The 26,466-nt window shown below is 34.5% G+C and overlaps 1 protein-coding gene across 7 annotated transcripts in view; it reads left to right on the forward strand.

Moving 5' to 3' along the window:
* The window catches only part of CELF2 (CUGBP Elav-like family member 2), a 547,347-nt gene that overhangs the window by 92,203 nt on the left and 428,678 nt on the right, over nt 1-26,466 (forward strand). For all 7 annotated transcript variants that reach the window (XM_085511895.1, XM_085511900.1, XM_032441981.2 and 4 more), the window contains exons 2-3: nt 9,385-9,427; nt 10,244-10,279. The gene's annotated coding sequence lies outside the window, so the exon portion shown is untranslated. The remainder of the gene's footprint in view (nt 1-9,384; nt 9,428-10,243; nt 10,280-26,466) is intronic.

Consider the following 26,466-nt stretch of genomic DNA (forward strand, 5'->3'; position numbering starts at 1 on the left):
CTGATGGAAAGATCATGACCTTAGTTATCGCACCACCTGTGTACTCTTGAGAGCCCTATAATTGAAACATTACATGTTGACTCACCTTTTTCTTATGATGTATTGTAACTTCTCAAGGCTAATGTTTTTAGTTGTGGATTTTCAGTTCTATGAGTGAAACAAATTCGAAATCTATTCTGCTCTGAAAGAAACGGCTACTTTTCGAGAAAGTCTCCATCCTTCCATGTCTTGCTATTTTTCTTTTTAACTTCATTAAAACAAACATTCTAAATTTTAATTTTGTTTCCTATTACAGCCCAGATAATCTTGAATGATATTTTACTAGGAGGTTTTCCATTATCCATTAGAGAAATACTCAAAAGTACTCAAAAGTATAGGTGAGCCATTTAGGACTCTAACTTATCGATACTGCACTCCCTATTCTTCCTATACTTTTTGCACAGCACATATAAATAAAAATATATTCTCCCACTTTCTTACATTTCACAATGTTATTCCCTCTCTTTCACTGCTTTCATGCAAAACAACCCATGAAGCAAATATCTTAATCTCCATTCTGCTTCTATCCCCTAAACAAAGAACAAAGACTGTGTCTGAGATACTCTGACAGTGGACGTACTACATACGTAGTGGCAGTCCATGCTGCTTATGTCTACTGGAGATATCTCCTGATTGAAAACAGTCTGACTTTCTGTAGTCTGTCCTCCAGGACATTCATCCAATATGAATGACAGATCTGGAACTGTGACCTAATAAAGTCCATTAATCTTGTTGGGTAAAATCACTATGGAGAGCAAATATGTTTCTAGCTTAACTAACATGCTTGCCTAAATAGATTTTTGATGTGTTGTCCTTGTCCTATCAAATACTTGAGGGACACTAACAAGCAGATGACCTTCCTCCCAGTGAACACTGCTCACATAATGTCTGCTGTAGCAGTTAAATGCAGCTGAGAAGTAAAGGAACACTGAGAAAGGCACATCTAGATCCAATAGCTTCTAACTCCCATAAAGGAAATGATCTTTCTTTGCTAGCAGAAAAGCGACTAATGCATTTCATACATAGTCTCTTCAGCAGTATCCAGAAGGTGGGAGGGAGTTCTAAGCACTGTTGCTTCTCCAATGTGGATGATCTGTAAATCAATACGTCAAATAGTCCTAATGATAATAAAGCAATGCTTCATATCTTCTGATCACCCTGGCCATTTCTATATTCCATCACCTTATGCTAGATAATAACTTGCAAACTGATGAAAAGTATGTTACCTTTTTCTAGAAATCTTTTACAAGAAAATTTGAAGGAAGCTACTTACAGATGAGAGAACACAACTGAAATATTATCAGATTTCTGACAGCTTGTTCACCAGATAACTGGATAACTAATGATAAAAGGAGGAAGAATTGTTGATAACTGAGTGTCTGGAAGGATTTCCAGGCTTATGTGGATTTTTTTGTGGATTTCCAGGCTTTTTTTTCCTGTACTCCCTTACACAAATTCTCCATGTTGTGACAAAAGTACCTTCTGGATATTTTGTGATCTAGTACTGTTCGAGATTTCAAGAGGCATTCCAAAGACATTTCAAGAGGAAACTAGTCAAAAGTGGTATAGAAAAACTCCTGGCTCTGACAATTGCCTGACCGTTAGACTGGCATAAGTTCTACATCCTCACATATACTTACGTGATTAGCATGTAGTAGTTTCACAATGAACTTGATATCTAGATGACTGAATAGCTTCAAGGACTCTAGATTTACTTATGATAAATGGGACACTGTTACAGATCTCAAACACTTTGAAACCCACTAAGTCTCTAGTAATAATTTAATTTTGATAATAAATTTGAGTGAAAATATTCAATTTCCATAATTCTTTGGGAAATAAAATATAGATATATATGTTTTAAAGGAGAAACGAGTCTTCCCTTATCTAAAATTCCTGGCATCATTTCCAGATTCTTTCTCCTTCATAGAAGGATATTCCAGAATGCTGCTTTCATACTGTAAGTATTTTAAATGTTATCCTCTGAAAGAATAGATTATAATTAAGCTTGAGCTTTGGTTACCAGAGAAGTTAGCATGAGGTACTTAGATTACCATTATAAAAATGTTTCAATGACTTTTATTCATGTAAGTCTATACAGAGAGCTTGATCATGAACGACTTTTGTTCTTCAGGTTCTTTTTAACCTCATAAACCTTTGGCTTAAATTTTTCAGGAAAAATAAATGCACATTGAATAAATCATGCCCTGTATACAAATGATTTTTCATGGCTTGCATAATGAAGGAGTAGTCTTCCTGTTATGCATTGCTTTCTTCTTTTGCTGAAACATTTGTTCACATAAAAAAATATATTTGGCCTTGGATCAGGAAGGTCTTCAGTTTGACAGTGTGTTAAAATACTTTCATTGCAGTAATCTAAAATAGGCTGCACAAATTGCTACTTACTCTGACAACCAGAAGATTATAATAGATTTGCGAAGTGAAAAAGGTCTACCTTGAATTTCTTTGAAGGCCTTTGTACTATTTCTTGTCTAATTTCTACTTAAAAAAAGAGTGAGAGAGAGAAAGTACCAGAAAGTACCAGAAATCCACTCTATACTGTAAAGGCAGCAGCAAAAAAATTCAAATTTTGAAGAATACTGTTACCATAGTAGCAAAACCTGACTCAGGGAAGGGAGGAGACATCTAGTTTAACAACACGTAAGTGCAACGTAACTCACAATGCCTCAGTATGGCTCATTTCCTCCTGTAGAGTTTAACCCATGTAATGTAGTTGGTGAAACTGCTGATGAAGTTAATTGTGTTGGTGTTACTAGTTCATCAGTAGAGATCACTGCATTCAGGTAACCTAGTATTCATTCTCACAGATTATGCTCAGGAGTATTATTATCAGTTATAGTAAACAGCTCCTGGTAATTATAGAAGAAAATATTTCAGATGAAAGAGAGATGGAGAATGAGTGGATTGAATTAAGTCAGTACAGTAATTCTGGAATTACACTATCCAGTTTCCCTCTCATCCCCCAAAGATATTTATCTGCATAGTGTATTCTTCCCTTGAAGATACAAACCACAAATATTACTGTGATACTTATCCTTTGCTGTGGGAATATGGTGGTGTTCTGCTACCCTCTGCTGGAGTAGACATGGTCCAAATAATTTCTCCTCTGCCCCCTGTCTGTTTTGAAACACTATTGAGTTGTGCCAAATTGTCTTTTCTGGTACAGGAGAAAACAAGGAAAATGAAGGCTGATTTGATTTCATGTTAAAAAAAAATAATAATTTAAGCAAATTTCAACCAATTTAAACCCCACCAAAGAGAAATTAGGTCAGTTACAGTTCGTTCTTTACATGAATTAAGTTCTACTTGGATTTATACATGCCATAACCATAAATTTTCTGCTTTGTGGAAATTAGTGTAATGTGACAAAGACTGAGCTGTAAAAGCAAACAAGTAATGTAATTAAATGGACAGGGATACATTATTTATACTGAATCAAGAACTTTGCCTATGTTTATTCTAGAGAGGAACTGTAAGGCCTACACTTCTGAATGCAAATTATTTAACTGAGTACCTCCATTGCTGCTACCCCATTCTGATGTTTTGAATGGGACTGATTCATCAAGGAAAAGATGCTCTCTGACGAGCAAACACCTCCAAAATATTTAAACCCAATACAAAGGAGCTGAAAATCACCAATCCCCACTGAAAACTTGGGTTTATTTTTCTATCATCACAAATACGCAGGATGAGTTCAATTTCTATTCTAAATAAATAAATAAATAAATCTATTAAGATGGAATTCTGACCATATGGGAGTTACAAGAAGGTCTCTGTGCAGGAATATTCCATTATGTTAATTGATTACTGCAATATGTTGCACATGAGGAGAAGGAAGGAAAAAGAATGTTATGAAGATGTTCCAGCAGGTCCCATCTTTGAGTAATGCAGATCAGTGAGGATTTATTGCCGACAAATTTACTGCTTTTATTCACATTTGGCTCTGATTTAAGGATCTGATCCAGACTCTCCAAGCAAATGGCAGACAAAACCTTGACTGTACTTGAGATTGTCGCTTTAGAGAATGAAGTTAACCATTACAAACTATACATGGCTTATCTAGGAAAAACTGCTCTTTTCAGCTAGCTGTATGTAACCGTTGTACCACATTGAGTTATATGATAATCTGACAGGTACTGTGATACTTTCATGATCAAAGTCCCTAAGACTACCAATGTTTTTTGCTGATATCTGATAAATTGGATTTATATTACATAAGCAAAAATAGGAGATTAATGTGAGGTACTCAATAATGTATAATTCACCTTTATTCCTAATCCAGTCTTTATTACAAGTTCTGTTAAAAAAATCTTCACTCTCTATGTTTGATCTTTAGCGGCATGCAACATAAAAAATCAAAGTAGTAGAAACTACATTGTAAGCAAGAGAAGAGCATAGCAGTTTTAGAGATAAAGTATAGCACAATTTGAAAGATGGGTTAAAGCTTGGTATTTCATCATCTTCACAAATAATTTGGAATATGAAATCCATTCAAACTACTATCATGAGAGAAGTTTTTATAAAATCATGGTGACTGGATTAATGAGCCATCTGTGCCATGTAATGAAGCTTAACCGAATTGCTGTGGTAAAAGTGCTGAATTAAAAGGAGTCATGAGGGGGACAAGAGAGGAGAGAAAAGGTATAACCTCTGAAACTTTTATAAATATAACCTACCTCCTTCATTCTACAGTCATTAGATTCCTACTCTGCCACTGAACAATCTCAAATAGGACTTTAGCATTTGACAAATGAAGGCAATTTGAGGATTTTATACTCATGGATACATTGTGGGACTTACTGCAAGACTTAAAAGCATTTTTCTTGTAAATCAAATATTACCTTGGAAAATAACAATACTGGCGAATGAAACCAGTGAGGTGCCACTCAAGACTACAGTTCTGCTTTAATCATGTTTCTCTTTGAGAATTTAAAGCTTTTAATCATACCAGGCTGCCACATTTCGGGTTAAAATTCATGGGATTTGAGAGATATTATTTTGGCCACTGGAGAGATCACTTACTAATACAACAGGGACTCAATTGAAGTCACGGGGGAAAAAAAGTAAAAAATTATATTATTATTTTTTGAATGAACTGCAATGACTGCAAGGTTCAGACCTACCCGAGTCTATGCATGACAAAGTTAATGAAAAATAGGTTTAATTTGCAATGACTTTACCTCTTTTGTTCTTCTGAATTTTGTCTGTGTGCTACATGCTCACAGTTAATTTAGCATTAAAAAAGTTTATATTGAATGCTGTAGTTATGACAGCTGACGTTGTATTAATTCTCTCAGTTTGAAATAATAGCTGTACAAATGAATTCTTATTTCTATGCTTCTTTCAGTATCTGAGCAAGGCCAGTGTTCTCTTATGATAGGACACACATTAACGATAAACAGAACAGAGTCTCATTTAATAAGACAATTCTTTATTTTTCAGATAAATTACCAAATAAACACCAACAAAACAGCAGTTTAAAATGTAAAATTGAAACCATTAAAACTGTTTTTTTATTGTTCTTTTTCTCCAAGGCTTCAGAACAAACCTAAGGGTTGGCAAAACACACATCAAGGATAATGCCTGTCTCTATCCCCTTCTCTGTATATATGTGGATGTGTAGCACCGAGAAGGTTCAGAAACCTTTAGGGGCAGATAGTGTAAATAGCACATCATTATAAACACATATCCAAACAAACTTATAAAATAGTACCCAACATTTAGCAGAAATAAACACTGGGAAAATGTGCTTTAGTTTTATGAGCATGTAAATCTTATTTTACAGAATATATTGCATGGAAGACTAAACCTTTTGCACCTTCCTTCAGCAGTCACATTCTTCCTGTTGAAAAATCTTCAAACATCTTATATAAGCATCATGTTATGCAAATCAGACTTTCAAAACTACCATGTGAGAATATGTGCACTAGGTCCAAATCCACCAGAATGCCTAGGATAAACACATTGATGAATCATGGGAAGATCAGAATAGTTTTAAAGATCAGCCTTTCTAGAATTTAGATTCATTTCTTTACAACGTCATTCTCCAGACAGATTATTTCTGAGTACTCAGTTTTGAATTCATCCTTGTTTGTTTTTCTGAATCCAACACAGTTAGCTAGAAATATGTAACTCCATCAATTTTTTAGACCCTGAAACTAACCAACTAGCTATTCAAGGATATGTATGGCCTACATATGCATATGTAAACCTACTTCCATAAACCAATATCTAAGAAACTGAGTTCTACAAACTTCTAGTAATGAGCAAAACAGTCTGATTTTGTGACTCTGGTGTGTATGATTTGAATTTGGAAGAGATTTGTGCATTTCTCTCTTTCACTTATGCATCTGTGAAATAGTTCATATTTTGTATGGAGAAACAAAGACTTAAATCAGTAGTAAAAATACTTCAATCTTCTTTAATTTCTTGGACCTCATACGTTTGTGAACATAGGCAGCTTGCTCAGGTTCCAGTCAAGAAGGCAGAACTTTAAAAAGGAATAAATAAATAAATAAATAAACAACAAAAAACAACCAAAACATACTCCTGTTAATATGGAGCAGAGGATACATATTAACATAACCCATCTCCAGTGCCAACACGATGCCAAGCAGCACAGTACATGTTATTTTCTCTCAAGATGTTGAAACTGTTAAATTAACCAACTTCAATTAGTTAAGTAAAGCATAAAGGGATGTATCACCATAATTCTAACTGCTTAACCTTTAACAGCTATCAATTATTAGTGTTGCTTATATATAGCCTTAGAGCTCATCCTCAGAATCCCTAGGTGCATGTAATGGATATGCTTGTACAGCTGCAAGCACTACAGTAACTGCAGTCGGGTGGCATACTTCTCAGCTGATGCTGATCTGATGATCTGACGAGGCTACATGCTCCAGTCTTAACGCATTTGTAAAACAGACTTAACTTAACATCGGGATGGCTTAAGATGTTTTACTTGACATTTACAGGAGGTGAGGAATGTGCTTAGTCACATTAGGAGGAAGTTTATCAAACGAGTACAATTCACAATGAGAAGTAATATGTGAACATTATCACACATTGCTCAGGTGCAATAGTTGCTGTGTGGATGTTACGATGCAACTCACGTGTAGGAACTTTCATTTAAATGGAAAGGGAGTTCAGCTACTAATGAACAAGGTGCCCATACCAAAGCATTATTTGGAAATGTCTGTAGCCTAAGCTAGCTAACCAGTTATGCCTCTGGACTGTATGTAGCTTTTATGGCTGTGAAAGAAAGACTTAAATCTTACCTGGTATAAGAATAAATTGTTGAAAAAAAGATATGGGAAAGGAGATCTTACAGAATTCACTGGTCAAGTAAAGCCTATAGGAATGTAGGTTATAGCCCTAAGCTTTATAGGTTTAAAGCTCCTGGATTGTTATTGGACAATTTATATTTTGTAATGACATACTGCTTTTTTATTCCCAGACTGATGGCCTCATCCAGTTTTGAGCAAAACCTTGATCCCTGCCGGACTATGTAGAGCTACCCCAAACTAGAATTTGTCAGTCATAGAAAGAGTTGAAAGCCCCCAGAAACAAATCATAATGCTGGACAATTCAGTTTAACCTCCACTGAGTTTGTACAAAAGAGTCCATTTGATGATCTGTCTCTTTATGAAGAGGCAACGAGGAGGATGGATTTGCATTAGATGGCAGGACAAAGACAGAGATGAGACACAGGGGAAAGGTCAGAAATGAATATACATGAAGTGAACAACCTGCAGGAGAGGAAAAATGTGTTTTTTGGTTCATAGCTTGCTTAATTAATAAAGGAGGAAACAACTTATTGACATCACACCCAGAGTAGTTTACCATTTCTATTATTTGTAGCTTATGTGAGATGAATAAGAATTGTCTTCCTTCTTAACAGTTATTTATTTTTACCTAAATACCTTTAAAAAGAGAGAGAGAGAGAATTTTAAACCAGTCTAAGAATCATTATATGCAATAATTTTGAAGTTTCAATTGACTGTTCAGAATTTTTAGCTCAAGTGTTGGTTATCAAATGAGCATAAAACCACTTTCAGTGGTTATATGGCCTTTTTCTTCTAGAATCAAGCCACAAGTGGAAGAAGAATCAAGTATTTTAGATCAGTTTCATTCCTTCAAGAAAAAGCAGAGCATTGGAAATGTTACAAAAGAATTCCTTGGTATTCTCACTTTTGTTTTCACATTTTCAGTCTGGATCAGTTCGAAAAACAAAACACCAGACATTTGTCAGACTATTTTGACCATTTTTTGGGTCAAAAATGCCCTAGCATTTGGCTGATGTTCAAGTAGGTTGTTGTTCCTTATCAGAAATCCACTGCTTGTGAGTAGGGCAGCCTGAGAAACTACACATCACTATTAAACTTCTTCATCCTCTGATATGAAGCTGGAGAGCAGGTGCAATGCTGTTTTTCTGTTGTTATATTAACTGCAGATAAAGTCTTTAAAATAGTTTGTGTTAACCAAACAACAGTGGTTTTCAGTCACCCCTATCCAAATGCAATTAGATTAGAAATATTACTATGTTATAGTAATAATCCCCCAAAATGACCATTGTAAGAGGTTTAATCCGAACTCCAGTTCTCAACTTCAAGAAAACACAAGAGCTGCTCCATAAGTCATGCCTTGTATTTTATTATGTCGACACCACAGGTGGATATTTCTGATACAGCAGTATTATTAGCTTCCTAAGTTTGGAGTGGAAATATTGAGTGAGTAGTAAATGGCATTTGGAATCTGCAAACGTATAAGTCTTCCTTTGAGCATGTAAATAAACTTTTTGAAGTTGCTGAGAGAATTTGTGTCACACTGTACAAATGCTTTAGCATTGTGCTTTACCGAAGTGATAATAATCTTTACCTTGGCCATTATTTAATGAATATTTCACTATCTGTCATTCATGAACTTCCTTTAACTGACTCGCTCACATGGATAGTTTGGCATTTAACTCCTGTCTTTTCCAAGTCAGGTGCACTTTGCTTTCACCTCTATTCTAAATTTTTGTTGATTACATTTTTCATTTTCCCTGTACTAAATTTCAGTATACTCATTGACTAAACTACACTGTAAACAAACAATTTGGTACTGAGTCACCAAATCTGAGATTCTTTAATCTCAAATCATTATCACTTCAGACTCCCAAAATACAATTTAAGGATCAGAAGATGAGTTTTTGTCATTAAAGCCATTTTTAAAATCAATTCAAAAACAAGGAAGATATGAATGATGCATTAAGTCAGTGTAAAGCTATAACCATTTTTCTCACTTGAGTATTTAGTTTTCTTATGTACTTTTCTTTGCTAGGTCTACAAGTAGAAAGATTTCAAGGTGTTAACCAGTTGCACAGGTAAGAGCCAAGTTTTTTCAAGGACTTCTTAATTTCAAAATATTCTATTTTTCTGCTCATTATAATACAAGGTTATAATAAATATATAAGATCACAATTTAGTTACCAGATCTTGTTTCTAATTCCTGTTCTTATTTTTACTTATTTTTTCTCATTCTTTGCTATGTGTTTTATCATCTTTCAGATAATTATTGTATTACTGATTTGTTCTATTATTATTATTTGTTTTCCTTGTTTTATTTTTGAAACAGGTTTAACAATAAAATATATGGAGAAAATAAAATATACAAAAAAATAAAAGAAAAATAAAGAAGGAAGAAAGGAAGGAAGAAAGGGAGGTAGGGAGTGAGGAAGGAAGGAAAAAAAAGGAAGGAAGGAAAGAAAAGGAAGGAAGGAATTAGAAAGAGAAGAAATCCTGGTTTTATTTTATATGAATTTACCTGTTGGGAAGTAATAAAACTAATATAAAAACCCAAATTATATTGTCCAGGCTTTTGAACACACTTTCTGAGTTCACTCCTTCACCTAAAAATGCACAAATGCACACTTTACTCCAGTGTTCCTGTAATCATGCAAATATTATCAATGCAATTTAATCAATAACTAAAATGTAACAGCAAACACCCAAACTGATCTTAAATTTTTTTTTCTCTTTCTTTCTTAAAATAAACAAACAAATAAACAAATAAATAAATAAATAAATGATTTTGATTACTGGTTACAAAAGCTGAAAAGCTAGAAGATGAATAGCAGGTGGTATAAATATTTATTTGACCATCACTTAGTTGATACATAAATCTTTTCTTCTTTTGTCAGATATACAGCTCTTCTCATCTGAGTAAAAAGGAGTGGGTAAGTTAGAATGATTAATGATTCTTTTCAGTTGCATATTCTATTTATAACCTTTTCATTCATTAGAGTTTTTAATTTGTTTGGGGTATGTTGATTTTCATGCTCGCATGTAATTCTTAAGAAATAATTTATTACAATTCATATTTCTTTCTTTTCAAAATTATAATCCAATTACTTTCTCGGTAAACAAGAATGCCTCCTTTTTATGTGAAATGAACAACCAGCAAAAGTGGATTCTGATTAGACAAGCTAATTTTGAAAGGACAGATGGAATCAAGCAATGAACTGGATAAAAATAGTAATTGAGTATACTTTGTTAAGTAACAAATGGAACAAATTTTAGAGACAACTAATGCAGGAGATACTTAATGTTAAGATATATTAAACAAGTTTTGTCTTACTTATTAGCTGCTATAAATCATAGTTAATTTCCTTAAATAACATGCTAGTGCCATGCTAAAAATATGACGTTGCTATAAACACATGCCATTGTAAGACTTTTTGTTTTCTCCTAATTTGCCTGGAAACCCTAGCATTCACTGCAGGAGTTTTTTGGACCAATAAACCTTTGTGACTCAAATTCAGTCACAGTGGCACAAATACCCCAGACTCATATTATGAATGTTGTTATCAGAAATGGACTCTCAGATGTAACTGTGGTTGTCCTGTTATAAATTCCACAACCACTTCCACCAAGCACACAGTATCAGAAAGACTTGCTTTCGAAGGTTGAAGGACTATAAAATGAAGCATAGCCTCCTGTGTTGCACAAGAATCTGAAAAAACATCACGTTAGACATTACAGAATTCTTCTGGCAGGGTCATCTACAGCTACCAAATTGCTGAGGACCATGTCCAGACATCCTTTGGATGAACGTGACCTTTTCTTTCCACTTATATATTTTTTTTCCAGCATTATGGCTGGAGATCAGCATCAATATTTTCTCTTAAACTATATGTATTCACATATATGTTTGAGCACATGCTTCCTTTCAGAACAATGCAGATGCTAATAGCAGAGCATGTCAATCTCAACTACAGTCAGATGAGGGTATGGAAATTTGCCTGCAGCCTTGTGGTTTCAACCTGCATGGGAACAGGAATCTGTCCAATCACCTGATTTCAGGATTATTGTTTCAGTTATTGACTGTTGCTAAGAGCAGCAGAGAACTAAATAAATTCCAGAAGAGCTTGTCACTTCTTTTGCATAGGAACTGTGACCTGGATGAATATCATGTACATCTTTGATTGTCAAGCTAATGAATTCTGAATATTTTCCTATCTTCTTGTGTATGTTTCTTTTGCCAATTATACCTCCACAGCCTATTTACCACATATATTGCTGTATAACTTTTCTTCCATGGTTCTGGGAAATACACAGCTATATTGCAAGAAAATAGCAAAGATAGAATAATAACTCTGTAGAGTCATTTCAAAATCCACTTAATTGTGATTTATGGTTCTTTTTTTTCACTTCATTATGTTCTGAGGTCAGATTTCTATGTATGTAACTGAGATGAGGAGAGGATAAAACATACAGTCAGAAGATACAGGTCAAGGAGCATTTTATACATATAAACCAATATGGAAAAGTGATCTAATAATATTCAGTATTGCGAGAAAGGTTTTGGTAACTTCATCCTAGTTATAAACACTGTATCTTTTACATTGGTTCTCAGAATGACTTAATTATGCACCTGCTGCAAGTCCCAAGTTGCTAGGATTGATTTTATTTAAAGTCTTACAGTAAGGCAGCCCTTTTCATTGTGTTGATGGAAAATGTGTCAGGTGGTCTCAAAGATAATTTTATGTGTTTACCTATTGTCTGTTTGCTGAATACATTTAAGTTCTGTTTTTTAAGAAGTTTAAATGAGGAGGGCTTTTTAATAAGTACTTTCTGGAGTGGTAGACTTCTGAGAAGAAAAAAAAAAAACAAAAAAAAAACAACAGAATCTTTATTGTTCTTATCCCTTCACGTTCTGGAAATAAGTATTTGTGTATGTATTTCCAAAGAAAGAAGCAAGTTTATATTAAAAAATATCCCTGACCCTCATTAATGACTTGCTCCCAAGGAAGTCAAAGGTCAACAGTAACAGTTTTCAAGAGCTTTAATACAAATATATGCATTGTGTCCATTCAGTTTTGTTTTTTTCAGATGTTGAGCAATTGGCAATTTGGTTTGGAAAGAATACATGAAGTTATCTATCCCTGAATAGTGAGTCTGATGTGTTTTGTTTTATCTAAATCTAAAGTAAATTTTATGTAAGACCTATTTGTCTTACTTTTAAGAAATAGGAATACATTTTCTTCATCCTCCCTTAGCAGTAGTATTTCCTGGGCAGTTTTCAAGGCTGCTTTCAAGGCTGCTTTAAAATAAAAATAGTCAAATATTATGTGCAACTATTAATAAGTAAGTTTGACGTCATTCTTTAATAGTATTATTGCATGATTCCATTTGGTATCCAAGAGTAAAACTTACTGCTGTGAAATACTCATTTGTGGTTCTTTCTCTTTGTCAACTGCCACTGTGTTGGAAGGTTGCTGAAGGTAGCAGGTGATACACAGTGTTTTAGTAAGGAATAGAACAGTAAAGATGCATTTGATTCCTGTTGCCTGGGAGGCAAGATGTATTTTGTCTAAACCCACATCTATGGATATAGGAAATGATTCATTTTCTCTGGGAACTTGAGCCTAAGTTGTGAATTTTATCAGATAATTTTGAGAACAAATTATACTAAAAAGTTAACACAGGATTTCAGAAGCTGATCTAGGCACCGTAGAAGCTTAAAGATACTGTCTTCATGGCTATCTGTTCCTTCCATCCAATATTACTGCCAAATTTCTCCCTCTTCCTCTTTCTGTGGCTTTATCTCATCAGCAGGAATTGTATCTCTTCCACGTTATCTCATGATCTGTGAATGTCTCACATGTGTCACATGGAAAAACGACAGTATAAAATACTTTCAGCAATTTCATAGGGACAGTTCTGTTCTCCTGGCACCATTTCAGGCTGTTTTCTTATTCTGAAACAGAAAAACAAATGAAAATAGCATCCTCCTCCATGTAACATGTAACCACCTTTTTTTTCTTTTTTTTTTTTTTTTTTTTTTTTTTTTTTGATAGCAGCATTCCTTACAATGAGGGACCTCTATGAAAGGTTTTTTTGGTTTTTTTTTTGGATAGAGATGAGTCAACCCAGTGTCCTTCATTGAGATCAATCCTGTCAACTTAAGTCTGAGGAGCAGCTCTTCACAACTTAGTCAGAATAACAAGATAGCATAAATATATTCACCTAGTAGCTTAGTATCTAACTCAATTTAAGAATAATCAAAAAGACTTAATGTAAATAATCTGCTGATTTTTAAAGATGATAGTAGAAAGGTAGTAAATATGACTAGTTCTATAAAGAGCCAGCTATTAGACTTTCAGAAGGAATATATGGGTTTTTATATCTTTCTATCAAATATTCTAAATGAAGTTGATTGGACATAAAATAGGGACTACACAGGGCAGCAGTCCCTGTGGAGAGTACACATGCTGCAACTGTACATAGAATAAACCTTTCTTTGCTCCAAAAAATTGTATGAACCCAGCCTTTTTATTCTATTTGCGCAGTAATCTACAGTTTTACTAAATGCTTGAATACACAAAATGCTAGTTTTATTTTTTAGCACATTAGACTTGTAGATGCTTTATTTTCTTGGTGATTGGTAACTTACTTCTAAGCACTACATATACTAAAACTTATTTTTATTTACTTCCTTACACTTCCTCCCATCCACTTCCTTTATAAGATATACTGCCAAATCCCTCTTATCTCTCATGTCTTTATCTAAAAATCATCACTAACTGTTTTTTTTCCCACTTACTAAGCCTATGCAGTCAAACTTCAGAGTTTCAATGTCTGAAATCTCTTCAGTCTGTTTGTATTATCCAGTCACCAAATCCACTGCTTCCATGTTGCTGTTATTAATGCTGCACTAAAGCTAGTTGCGGACATTCTCACTTTTCTACTCATATGCTACCCTACTACATCAGCTTCTCTTTTGCCATGGTTTTCTGCATTCATGCTGACAGATAAGTACAACATACAATCACAGAATTACAGAACCATAAAATGATTTGTGTTGGAAGAGACATTTAAGATCAACTAGTTCCAAGTCCCCTGCTATAGACAGGTAAACTTCCTATGCTTTCAGGGAGGGGGAATCCACAACTTCTCTGGGCAACCTGTTCCGTTCTACAGAGTGATGCTAGGAGGTAGATCCAAGCCAACTATATGAGCCTTATATTACTTTAACATGATTTACTTTAACATGATTTGTAACGTGTGATGTCAAGATTTTGGTATAAACAGTATCATAGTTTCCTGCTCATTAACTCTTGCCTAACTTTGTTTTTTCTCATGTCTATTCTCAATTTTGTGATAAGGACCTCCTTACTGAAGAGCTTCTCACTTACAAGAAAGTTTTTTCCAAGTGTATTACCCTTCTGGAATCAAGATTTCTCTTTGAGTATGAACTCCAATCAGTGACTATCCTTACTTACTAATAGATATTATTTTTACATAGATTGAAGTCCTGCATTTCAGAATTCCTTAAATTATCAGAGAACCTCTTTCAGAGAATCACTGCACAAAATGGAACTACAAATGAATGCTGCAAATCTTAGTAAATACAACTGTCTGAATTGTACCTTGTCTGTACCTGTTCACAATTATTATATACATACATATTCAGTAAGGAACAAAAGTGAAAAATCAAATAGTGGCCTAAGTATGGAGAAAGACAGGCTTCAGTAAATATTGTTGTTGCATATGTCTGTATATTTTATTTGTAAGCTGTCTTTTCATTTCTCATGGGAGATTCTTAAAACAGCTAACAGTGGATTCAGATGTGAGACGTTAGTAGTTGCTGTAATATTGCCTTAGATTTGAATGCTGCTTTTGTCCTAAGTTTAAGGATGGGTTAGGAAAAAAATATTGAACACACAGTTCTGTTTTCAGCTGACCAGGATACAAAAAATAAAGTATATAGGAAGGGATAGAGGCAAGTTTTGGTGCATATTTCTCACACAGTCTGGATATAACACATAGAAACAGATTGAGAGATGTCTGCATTTTTAGCACAGTGCAGGAAACTCAGTGAGGAAGAGTAAATATCATCCTGGGAAGGAAAAAAGCGTCAGAGGCAGGTTGTAGAAGGAATCAATTGTAATTTCAATCACTCATTGAATCAAGCCTCCATTGGTGGAGAACCAGCCCTGTGATGGTGCTCAGGGACCATGGAATCACAGAATCATAGAATGGCCTGGGATGAAAGGGACCACAATAATCATATAGTTTCTACCCCCCTGCTATGTGCAGGGTTGCCAACCACCAGACCAGGCTCCCCAGAGCCACATTCAGCCTGGCCTCGAATTCCTCTAGTTCAAGTATTGGAAGGCCTCAGTGAAGTCTCCCCAGAGCCTTGGAATGACAGTGAATGACCTAGCCAGGAGAAAATGAAGAATTCAAGGTTCACCTGTATTTCAATAGCAAGTTGAGCAAAATCAACGCATTTCCTGGGAAAAAGTTCTGTACTGATGAATCAACGCCTTCCACAAGAAGTTAAATACTCTGTTGATAGTTTTGACCAGCTTTATTTTCAGCATGAAGGGATCCTGTGCTACTCCCCTCTGTCATATCCACTCTGGTCCTTGATGCAGGAATTGTCATATTTAGTTACATCTGCACATTGCATGCAACAATAGCTGGAGGCATTAGATCACCGTACAAACTGGCACAGAAATCAAAAGAGATCTAAGGTGTTTTCATCTGAATGCCTATATAATTGATGGCCTCTTCAACTAATGCTGCCATAGGTTGATACTGTCACATCACAGATCAAGTCCAAATGTAACCATATGCAAGATTACAGATAATTTTTGGCATTGTGACACAGAAATACAATACAATGAAGCCTCAGGTTACCAAAGGTAGATAATTTGCATCTAAGCAAAAAGTGTAATCACAAGCATTGACACTGCTTTCCTCCGTTTTTTGGTGAAGCTGATTAAAATTTAAGTTTAGTTCACTCTTTAATTTATTTCTCCATTTAATTTCCTCTTTTCATATAGGGGAAATTATGATCTTACAAAGCTGACATTAAATGATCAAATAACATTGAACAACCTAATGAAAATCTTAAGAAAAACTCATTGTGAATTAGGTATTTGCTAAACTGACAATACAAGCCTTTGTAAACCTGATATTGTTCTTATGTAAACTCATGAATAGAGACTTTCTCAAATAAATTACTTAATAACATCAGGGAGTCATTGGCTGTGTAAATATATCCCAGGGGTATATACTAAAATTCCTGGATTTAAATGTTCAATAGAACTTCATATTTGTCACCTCTACTAACAAGTTTTTCTTTATGAAATCATCATTACCATGAAAAAGTTAAATTTTGTATCTAATTTCTTGAATTAATGCTGTTTGTTGACCCTAAGGGCTTGAAAGTTCTTTCACTGGAATGCATCATTTCATAAATTTCATAGCCCCAACACTTTGCTCTCAACTATGAATGCACATTGTGATTCTTTTTAAAAATTAAGGTAGCAACTTCTATTTTTCTCTACACAAAACAATTAACAGAAGAATAACAGGCAATAAATATTTTTAATGTTTAATGTTACATTAGTAGTGAAAAGACATTTCAGGTCTTCCAACACTGCCTATTGAACAATGCCTTTCTGGTTCCTCACTCTGAAGATATTTGATTAGAAAAGGAAAAACAATTGAATTATTTGAAATAAGTGGAGTTTTCCATCATTTCTTGCTTGATATACTTGTGAGTGCACAGCAGCGTGGCCAGATTTTTAAGCAGACTAGACAGTGTTCTCTCATCCCTATGTTATTATAGTTCAAATAGTTCAAATATAATCTATGAATGGGTTGTTTTATTGACATATTTCTTACTGTTGTCAATGTATCTTACTAAATAGGATTGTCATTCTTTTCATAAGACCAGAATTTGGACACCAAAACAACACAGCTTTTGACCAAAATATATCTTGATGTTAACCTCTCCTCTGCCTATTATTACTAATAATCTTTTTTTTTTTTTTTTTTTTTTTTTTTATTGTTGATCTTTGTGAACTCAGTGTCATGGACATATGTTAGGTGTAAGACAAAATATAGGACTGATGGAAATGTGAAAACTAGTATCAGATGAGTAGCAAAGATAGGCTTATCATTTGGGTACAAAAATCACAATGGAAACAGGACTGTTCAGACAGTGTTCCAATCAGAAAAGCTACTTAGGTTTGTGCCAAGGCAAATTTGTGCTTGAAAACAACTTCTTCCATCCAGTGTTTTGCAATAGACTACAAATCAGTTTTACATTGTAGGCATATCTACTGTTCCCCAGTTTAACAATGTGCATGAAAATTTTTATCATTATTATTATCATTCCTGCCTGTGCACAGTGAAAACACTAAAGTGAATAATTAAGTCTGTTTTGTGGCAAGATTTTGATTAGAATTCAATCTGAAATGAAGATTTCACTTTTATATATATTGTTTCATCCAGTTGCTAGTATACAAAAAGCTATTGCACCCATGTAGTAGTCACTGATTCCCCTGATTGCCTCTCCTCTGGCTGTACTGGGAAACTACATACCTAATGCACCAATTACTTCTGTGTTCGCGACATTTAAGGTCTAAGGAGCTGACTGTAACCTTTTGAATTTGATTCATTTGCCCATATGTTCATGTCGAGTGCTACCTGAGAAGCCATAAGTTAACCAATGAATCCTCATGAGATCAGTGTAGATTGTGCAGGATGTATGGGAGTCCCATGGTTTTCCAGAGTACACAAAAAAATCCCAGGTCCTGCTGAAACTCCCATGGCACTAGACCTAAACATTAAGCAAGCAAATTAAGATCTTATGTCTAAAGTGTTATTTTCTTTAATATAATAAAGAATTAGTACCTCTGAAATTATTCCAAAAGGAGGTACAGCCTCATCAATTTTAAACCAAACACAATTTATTCTGAACAGCTAAATATAATGCAGTTTGGTGAATAATGTGTGCCTCTGATTTTTCCAGTCTTTTCCAAAGTTTCTGAAATATGCACTCAGGTTTTTATCTGTAGAAGGAAAATCAAGTGTTTGATTTTTTTTCTCTAGTCAGAAATGACTAGAAAGTTTCTAACCGAGATTCCAACTGTTTTCCAGCACAAATTTTACATGTCGTGTTCTATTTTGAAGTTTTAACTTTACCCAGCCAGGACACAAATAGTTTCAGGGATTAATACCAATATAAACAATCTTGAAAATTTTGTTAAAAATTAAATCCAAATATTACAACTTTTGGTGATCAGTGCTTGTTGTAGAAGAGGGCTTGAATCAAATACTGAAACAGAATGAAGCAAAATAAAACCATTTATGTCTATCTTCTGGCCACCAGAAACTTCCCTGTAAACCTTGTCCCACATTTTCTCTATAGACAAATGACCCTGCTTGACCTAATGGAGCAAATCCAGTATGTGTGATTAACCGAGTACAATTTTAAATTTCCTATAAAACATTATCTGCTAGAGAATATGTGAAACTGTAGGAATTAGCTATGCTAAAGTTATTCATTTTTTACTCCAAATGAACAACCTCAGAACAGCTTGTTGGAAGGTCTGGTACTTATTTATAATCAGATTTGCTGATGACTTGCAATGTGCATGTTGAAATGAGGTCAGCCATTTGAGCTGCTCACCACCAACCTTGCCTTTCCACTAGCCAAATCACTGCTCAGATGCTCATAGAGTCTTGTTATTACCATAACGCCAACATGTTATCCAAGTTAAAATGTCCTTTGCTATTGATCCAAACATATACTTACCCACTGAAAAATTCTTGTGTTGTTCATGAATAACAAAATTTGGCTCAGGATTTCTAATAGGTTATCAGACATTTGCTGCAACCTAAATGACGATGCTGTAAACTCTGGTTTGTATGATATTAAATGAATCCAGATGTCTTTATCTTTACCCCTTGCTTTTGCATGGCCATTTCCAATAGTCAAAGTCCCAAACCAGCACTATCCAATGACTCCCACTGATTTCTGTGGCTTCTGGAGGCAGCCATTGGAAAGCCTGTACTTGACATCTGTCACCCTGCTGACATGCAAGCTGATGTTCCCACTGATCCAACATAACTGTATGATTCTGAATTACAGGACCTCTTAGTAACCTGGGCACCCTTCTCCCCTAGTCATTCCAGAGACACTGGGCACAAACTGAAAAAAAACATTTACAAAACTCAAATTTAAACATGTAACTCAGATCTTTGTGCCACAGTGAGGTTTGACTGGTTATAAAGAAAAACTGCCTGGAGTGATTTCAGGACTTTATGAAAACACATTGTTGCTCTATAAACCAAAGCTCTGAATAATATGTCTAATAGAACCAGAACAACAGGGGCTATATATTCCATCTATTTATCTGTTCTTGCCTGCATAAGGGACACATATTATTGCTGTTAGTGTACTAATTTTATGTTCATGGACCTAAGCTTCATCTATCCATCAGAAGGTCTTGAAGAAATGCCAACTTGTTTTTCACTGAATCATGCTTCAATTTTCATTTATTTTTATTTTTATCTTTATTTGTAATGTATTAGACCTGAAACTGGGAAAAAAAAAAAAAAAAAAATTGTACTAAAATTTTTCTTAATGTTGTGGTTTTCTGTAATACAAGGGGAAATAGCTTTAAGCTGATAGAAGCTAGATTTAGTCTAGATATTGGGAAGAAATTCTTTACTTTGAGAGGGGTGAGACATTGGAACAGGCTGTCCAGTAAAGTTGCAGATGCCCCCTCCCTGGGAGCATTCAAGGCCAGGCAGGGCTGGGCTATGAGCAACCTGGTCTAGAGGGAGGTGTCCCTGCCAATAGCAGATAGGTTGGAACTACATGATCTTAAAGGTCTCTTCTAGACCAAACTATTCAATAATCCTGCAACCCATTATCTTGTGATTTTACTTCTGAGCTATATGCAATCTTCAAAAATATTTTACTCCTTAGTACAGAATTGGGTCCTAGCGTGGAAAATATTCATAAAGAGAAAAATATTTGTTTTATTTCTTTTTAGAGTGTGTTATCTGCCTAAAACTTTGACTTTCTTTTCTTAGAATGCACACAAAGTTTTCCATGCTGTTTATTGTCACCATTGTGACTGCTGTTTTATGACATACATTTTCTATTTCTATTATTCAGAAAAGAAAGAAAAAAAAAAAAAGGTGAAAAAGATTTTTTTTTATTCTTATACTCTTGTATTTTGTTAGTGAGGAAGGTTATATTGTTTTTATGTTGCTGTTTTTTTCTTGATTTGAATTGATGTAACAGGTGCTTGGTGCAAAGAATCAGCTTGTACATTAATTAAAGCAGGACAATCTCAAGTTATCTAACTCATTAAGGAGAAGAACTAACTTGATCAAAGATACTTGCAGAGGCAAGAATTTGTTATAATCATTGACTCTCTAATTTAATGGAAGAAGATATAACAAGACCAAAGCAATCGAAGATTACGCTTGAGAAATTCAGAGGTAGAAATAAGATACTTAAAGTGTAATTAACCACCACAACTTACCTTTAAATGCATTACATTCTTTACTCCTTGTGGTTTTGAAGTCTTAAAGGTCTTCTTGCAAAATCATTATATTCTAACATAATCTGCTGTCTGGCTGGAACACTAAATTGAAGTTCCTAATGTTTATTATGTAGAATAGAAAGACAGTAGTTATACGAAATGTTTGCTGGACTTCACCTTTGTGACGCTGCCAGCATCCTCAGTTGTTTCCATCACATTTTCTATATGGTAGAGCTTCATTCTTCTGCTTTGTGTGTGATGCTTCCATTAAAGTCTTGGTTTGAATTATTAAAGGATCAAATGATTCAGGACCAAAAATTATATCAGGTAGAATAAGTAGCCTGGAATCACTTGGTAGTATTGTGCAACATTTGTGTCACTTTTTCAAAGTATAACCTCTACTGTTTGATTAAAAATGAGGCTACGAATGTGCATTTCACTCATAGATGGAAAGGCCTTAGTAATAAAAGAAAAAGAAATAGAAATAAAAAATTTAAAACACTGCAGAACATTTCTCCTGACTAAATATTTAAGATGAAAATAACACATCACATATGAAGTGCCATCAATAATTCTGATGCTCAGAACATGCTGTTAATGCTTTGGAGTGCATGCGTGTCATATGAGTATCTAGCTGACATTTTAAGTGATTGAATGTTAGGGAACCTTCATTCCATCCCTGTTGCTGCAAATGTGCTCCCAGGGTTCGTACCCTGGAAAAACCCTGGCTCATAGGCAGAACAGTAAATAGATGAAGAGAAAGGGTGAAGATGTTATCCATAACGTCATATAGCTTCTTTTCATTATGAGAGAATAGGTTTTTAAAGTCAGCAAAGGATTTGGAAGATAATGTCAAACCTTTTAAGGCAGATATTTCTTTTTCAGTAGGGAGCCAGAGTAGGGAAAAATGGAGGTATTATACCGTGTTAGGTTTAGAGCCACAGGCATTGCAACTGTAGTTGGTACGATGATACAACCAAGAGGAAGAAAATGTTGCTGAACAATGAAAAGGAAACACAAATGTAGTAGGACAAACTTTATTATTCATTGTCTTTATTACAAAAAGAGGTTAGGGCCAGTGACAACAATCCCAAATGCCTTCAGCTTCTCATCAAAAGAAAAACAGAATCACATATTCATTCTTTGTTTAAAGTACAGTTTTGTTCTTTTTCCGGACTGACATCAAATGCTTCTTTCTATGTTCTACATTGTTCCAAAGGTCAGTGAGCTTAAAGGGGTACAGGTGACAGTAATGTCAGATGTATGAACAGTAGTCACGTTTGTACCTCAATAGCAATCATAGCAAACTCTTTCCCATGGTGAAACTATAATGCAAGTAGATACAATTACATCAAAGTGTGACTGACTCATTATGCTGAAACTTTAAAGATCTTTCCTTACTCATATCTTGAAAGCAAATTAATTTTGTTCAACTCTGCAATTCTGATCAGGTTATCAGTAGTAAGTAGCTTTGAATTTTAGTCTTTATACAGTTGTAGAGCAAAAGCTTCCTAAGGGTTGCCTCTACCAAGTAAACAAAACATGAACTCCAGCTGTGAGTTTCTCTGTAGGTTTGGCTGTTTGTAGAAAATATCTTTTGAAGTTTCCAGATTCATACCCTATCACACTAAAAAGCAACACCAGGTAACATCTCCTGGCAATGTTCATGTACTTGCTAATAAGGACTCCAATGAACTTGCTAATAAGGACTCCTGGAAATTGTGAAGTTGCTACATACAACTCTCAAACGGTGGAAATCTATACAGTAACTATTTGCACTTTATTTCTACAAACTCATGATAAAATTTCACAGTTAGGATTTTTTTTATCTAATCAGGTTGAAACAGAAAAAAAATAAAATGTCTTACCGTGAATCCAGTCATGGCAATTTGAAGTTGGCCTGTTTCTAGGTTTTATTTTCCATTTCTTAGAATGCATCAGAGCTACTAGACTAGGACATATGAAAATGTAATTGAGCTTGAAATGTCATCTTGATAGTAAGTGATACAGTTAATTTTGTTGGTAAATGTTGTGCAGTGCTAATTGCTAAATCTAAATTTAACAACTAGTTTAGAAAATCTGCAGCGTAATTTATAATGGGATATAAGCTGCAGGCTTCAGCTTCTGCTGACTTTTTATTATTATTACTTACACTAGTTTATGAAGATACCACTAAAGAGTTTTAACCAAGAATCAAACTGCATGCCTAATATAATTCCAACTAAATTTGACTATATACCTACTAAATTTCCTGTGGGTACAAAATATGTTCTAAAAAATTAAGTTTGTGTGAAGTCTTATGGATTGTAATTAGAAATAAATACATATTTTCATCCTAGCCTTCATTAAATTATTCAGAATTTTCATTGACACTGTTAGAAAATTTGGTTGGTACCTGTCTGTTTCCTATCCTTTTGAAGATGAACACTACTTCTGCTCTTTAGAAATCTTGAATTAGTCACACAAATTTTACATTGGACATTCTACAGTATAAAAATTTTTAAGGTAATAAAACATCAGAAATAAGAAAATAAACTGGAGATAAACAATGAATTCAAATCTTAATTATAATTTATTTTCTAACACTATAACATTTTGTACTGCAGAATCAGAGGGAAGTTGTGAAGTTGGAAGGGACCTTTGAGCCCCTGATGGTTCAGCAAGTTTTCAGTTCACCTTATCTAGCAAATACTCCATCTGAGTATTGTCTCAGATGGAGACTGATTGTCTGAGAATGTTATGAAAGACTGTTGAAAGTCTTATGAAAGTTCAGATAAACAACATCCACTGCTCTTTATTCACACATTGAAGAAGCTATATCATTGTAGACAGCCTTCTTGCTGGTTAAAGATCCCCCGCAACATCCATAAGTGGACCCATATTTTGAATAGTTTTGCTGATGATGTACTGCTAGGAATATCAACGTGGGGTTTCATGATAGCTTTTCTTAGATGCCCCCAAGCAATTTGGTAGCATGGCCTTGTTTCTTGGGTCACAACTAAAAGCCATGGTAGACAGGAGCTACCACAACTGTCAGGAGCTTCAGCTTCTGAAAATATTTTAGTAATCAATTTAAAAGAGAGCTATAACCTCTCTTCATTAAACATTAACCTTCAATCGCCCAGTGTTCCTTCATGTTTATTTTGATGTGTGCCTTTTAGTAAACCCAATGTTTTCCAGAATTCTTTGCTTTATTTTCTGTTTCAAAACTAGCATGGAAAATTATGTGCTATTTTGAATCTTTCAAACTCATCAAATTTCCCAAATCGATACATGCCTGTGCAAGAAAAAAGCTTTCCACTAATTGATGATATAGTCAAGATTCAGCTATGTCTCTGGAGCACTGTTAATTTCTAAAAACAAGAAAAATAATGAAAGTTGTCACTCTTTAAATATACAAGATGCAAGATGTACTTTAGTTTTCATTCCAGGCATGCTTACCCTTTTGTTTTGTTTTGTTCCACTTATGCTACATCTCTTCTGATTTCTATCTCCTTCATGTACGCAAGTCTGTGGTTAGTCATCATTTTCTGTTCTGTTTTGTTCAGATCTTTAGATACAGTAGTTGTAGAGATACTTCAGTTTTGTCATTAGAAATAAACACAGCTGGAGTTATGGTGTTACATAACCCTGAAAAGATTCTCTTTTGAAAAAGGCAAGATCCTCAGCTAGTATAAACTGCCATGTTTTACTGAAGTATGCCATGCCAGATTTGCATTGGCTGAATATTTGGCTCTCAAAGTCCCTTTTGAAGTGGGGCTGTCACCCATGTGGAATGTGGTGATCTGCACCCATGCCTTAATATTTTTGGTAGAGTTGAGATATAAATTTTCCTCACCAAGACTAATTACAATATACAGAGAACTTGCTGACTGCTTTATAAGATTTAAAATATAGTTACAGAAAAATCACAGAAATAAAAGCAAATAATTTTCCGTCCACTGAAAGAGCATTCTTGCTCTCAGCACAGTCCAAAGATAACTCAAAAATGTGAGACTGATATTGATGGCTTGATTTATTTCTACATTATCCTGAAGTTGGAATGTGCAGTTTTCCTATCATACAACAAAACCTAAATTGCAACAAAGGAATACTGCAGTTCGGCACCCTGCATAGGACTGATTAGGTAAAAATTGCTTGTTCAGTACTGAGAGACGCCAGTCATATGAACTATTTAGCTTCTACTTAGTCTTTCTTTCTTTGAATCAATATTCAGATATTCAATATTCAGATATTCAATACTCTCTGAGACCAACTCTGAAACATATTCCCTATGCCTTACACCGAAGCACAGTATGCAAGGCATCAGAAATACTCAAGCGACGTTAATGACAACTGCCATGTGTTCTCAAGGGATGGGAAAGGTGTGAGACAAACTGAAATGTGGATTAGACAGTCACAGTAGCAGTGGTAGGTAAGGGAGGGCTTTCCCCTATTTATAGAATGGCATGGGTTGGTAGGATATTAAAGATTGCCATTCCATAACTTTTAAATAACAGAAAGTGATTAATAAGTTGAACATTTTTTAAACCAACAATTATAGTGACTGGCCTAGGCCTGTATAGTTTTCTTTCAGTGGTAGGCTTGCAGTCTGACATTTATCTTTAAAAAGAAAAAATAAAATAAAATAAAAATAGGTTAAATAAGTCAAAATGTTTCTCGGCCACAGGTATGGATATTTACATTTCTGACAGTGCCTCTTTCATAGCAGTCTTACATGTGATTGCTGTGGTGTTACCAAACCAAGAATCACATCACTTATTGTAGACATAGTGACACCTTGCCAGACCTCCATAACATAAGCCAGGCAGATGAAATGAGCAGTGAAATAAAAGCAATAAGCTATATATTTTACCTTCTAAGGATTAAATAGAACAGGACTGCATTTCCAGCTATTTTCAGAGATTAAGGTTAGCTCCAAGCATTAAGCATGACTTTTAGTGTTCTCTGCATACTGTACCAAAGGCACAATAAATTAGCTAAATTAGTATGGTCTATAAAATCATTGTAAATGTAATACACCTCAGTTGATATAAATGAACTCAGTTAGGATTTTATATAATAAAGATGAGCCTTTAAATGATAAGTAGTATTTCTGTCGTTTATGAATTGAATTAAAGAAGGTTTTTATCTTGAATTTGTGAAGAGAGAGTTGAGACCCAGCTCCCATGAATCCCATCAAATGGATTTAGAAAGGCAAGGGAAGCAGATGGTCAGCAGAGTTTATCAGACTAATGATGTACAGGTTACAGTAAAGCTTTAACATCAAAAATTAGGAATGTAATTTTCTGTATATTAAAACCTCAGCAAGAGTTTATATTGTTGATATAGAAGGGACACAAAATGTTCAAGACAGAGCTGCAAAACAGGTAGGTGGCAAGTAGTTAAGGTAAATGCAACTGCCATCTTCTGAGCAGTTCATGTATAAAAGAAAATACTGAAAATATTTTCACATTTTATCTGTCAAAAGCAATGCAATATTAAAAATATGTGTTCAATAAAGCCAGAGAGAAATCACAGCTAATAACATACAGTTTGTTCAAGCCCTGGTATGAATCCTG

The sequence above is a fragment of the Coturnix japonica genome, chromosome 1 (assembly GCF_054131305.1).
Source record: "Coturnix japonica strain WE chromosome 1, WE-NBRP24, whole genome shotgun sequence".
Classification (NCBI taxonomy): Eukaryota; Metazoa; Chordata; class Aves; order Galliformes; family Phasianidae; genus Coturnix; species Coturnix japonica.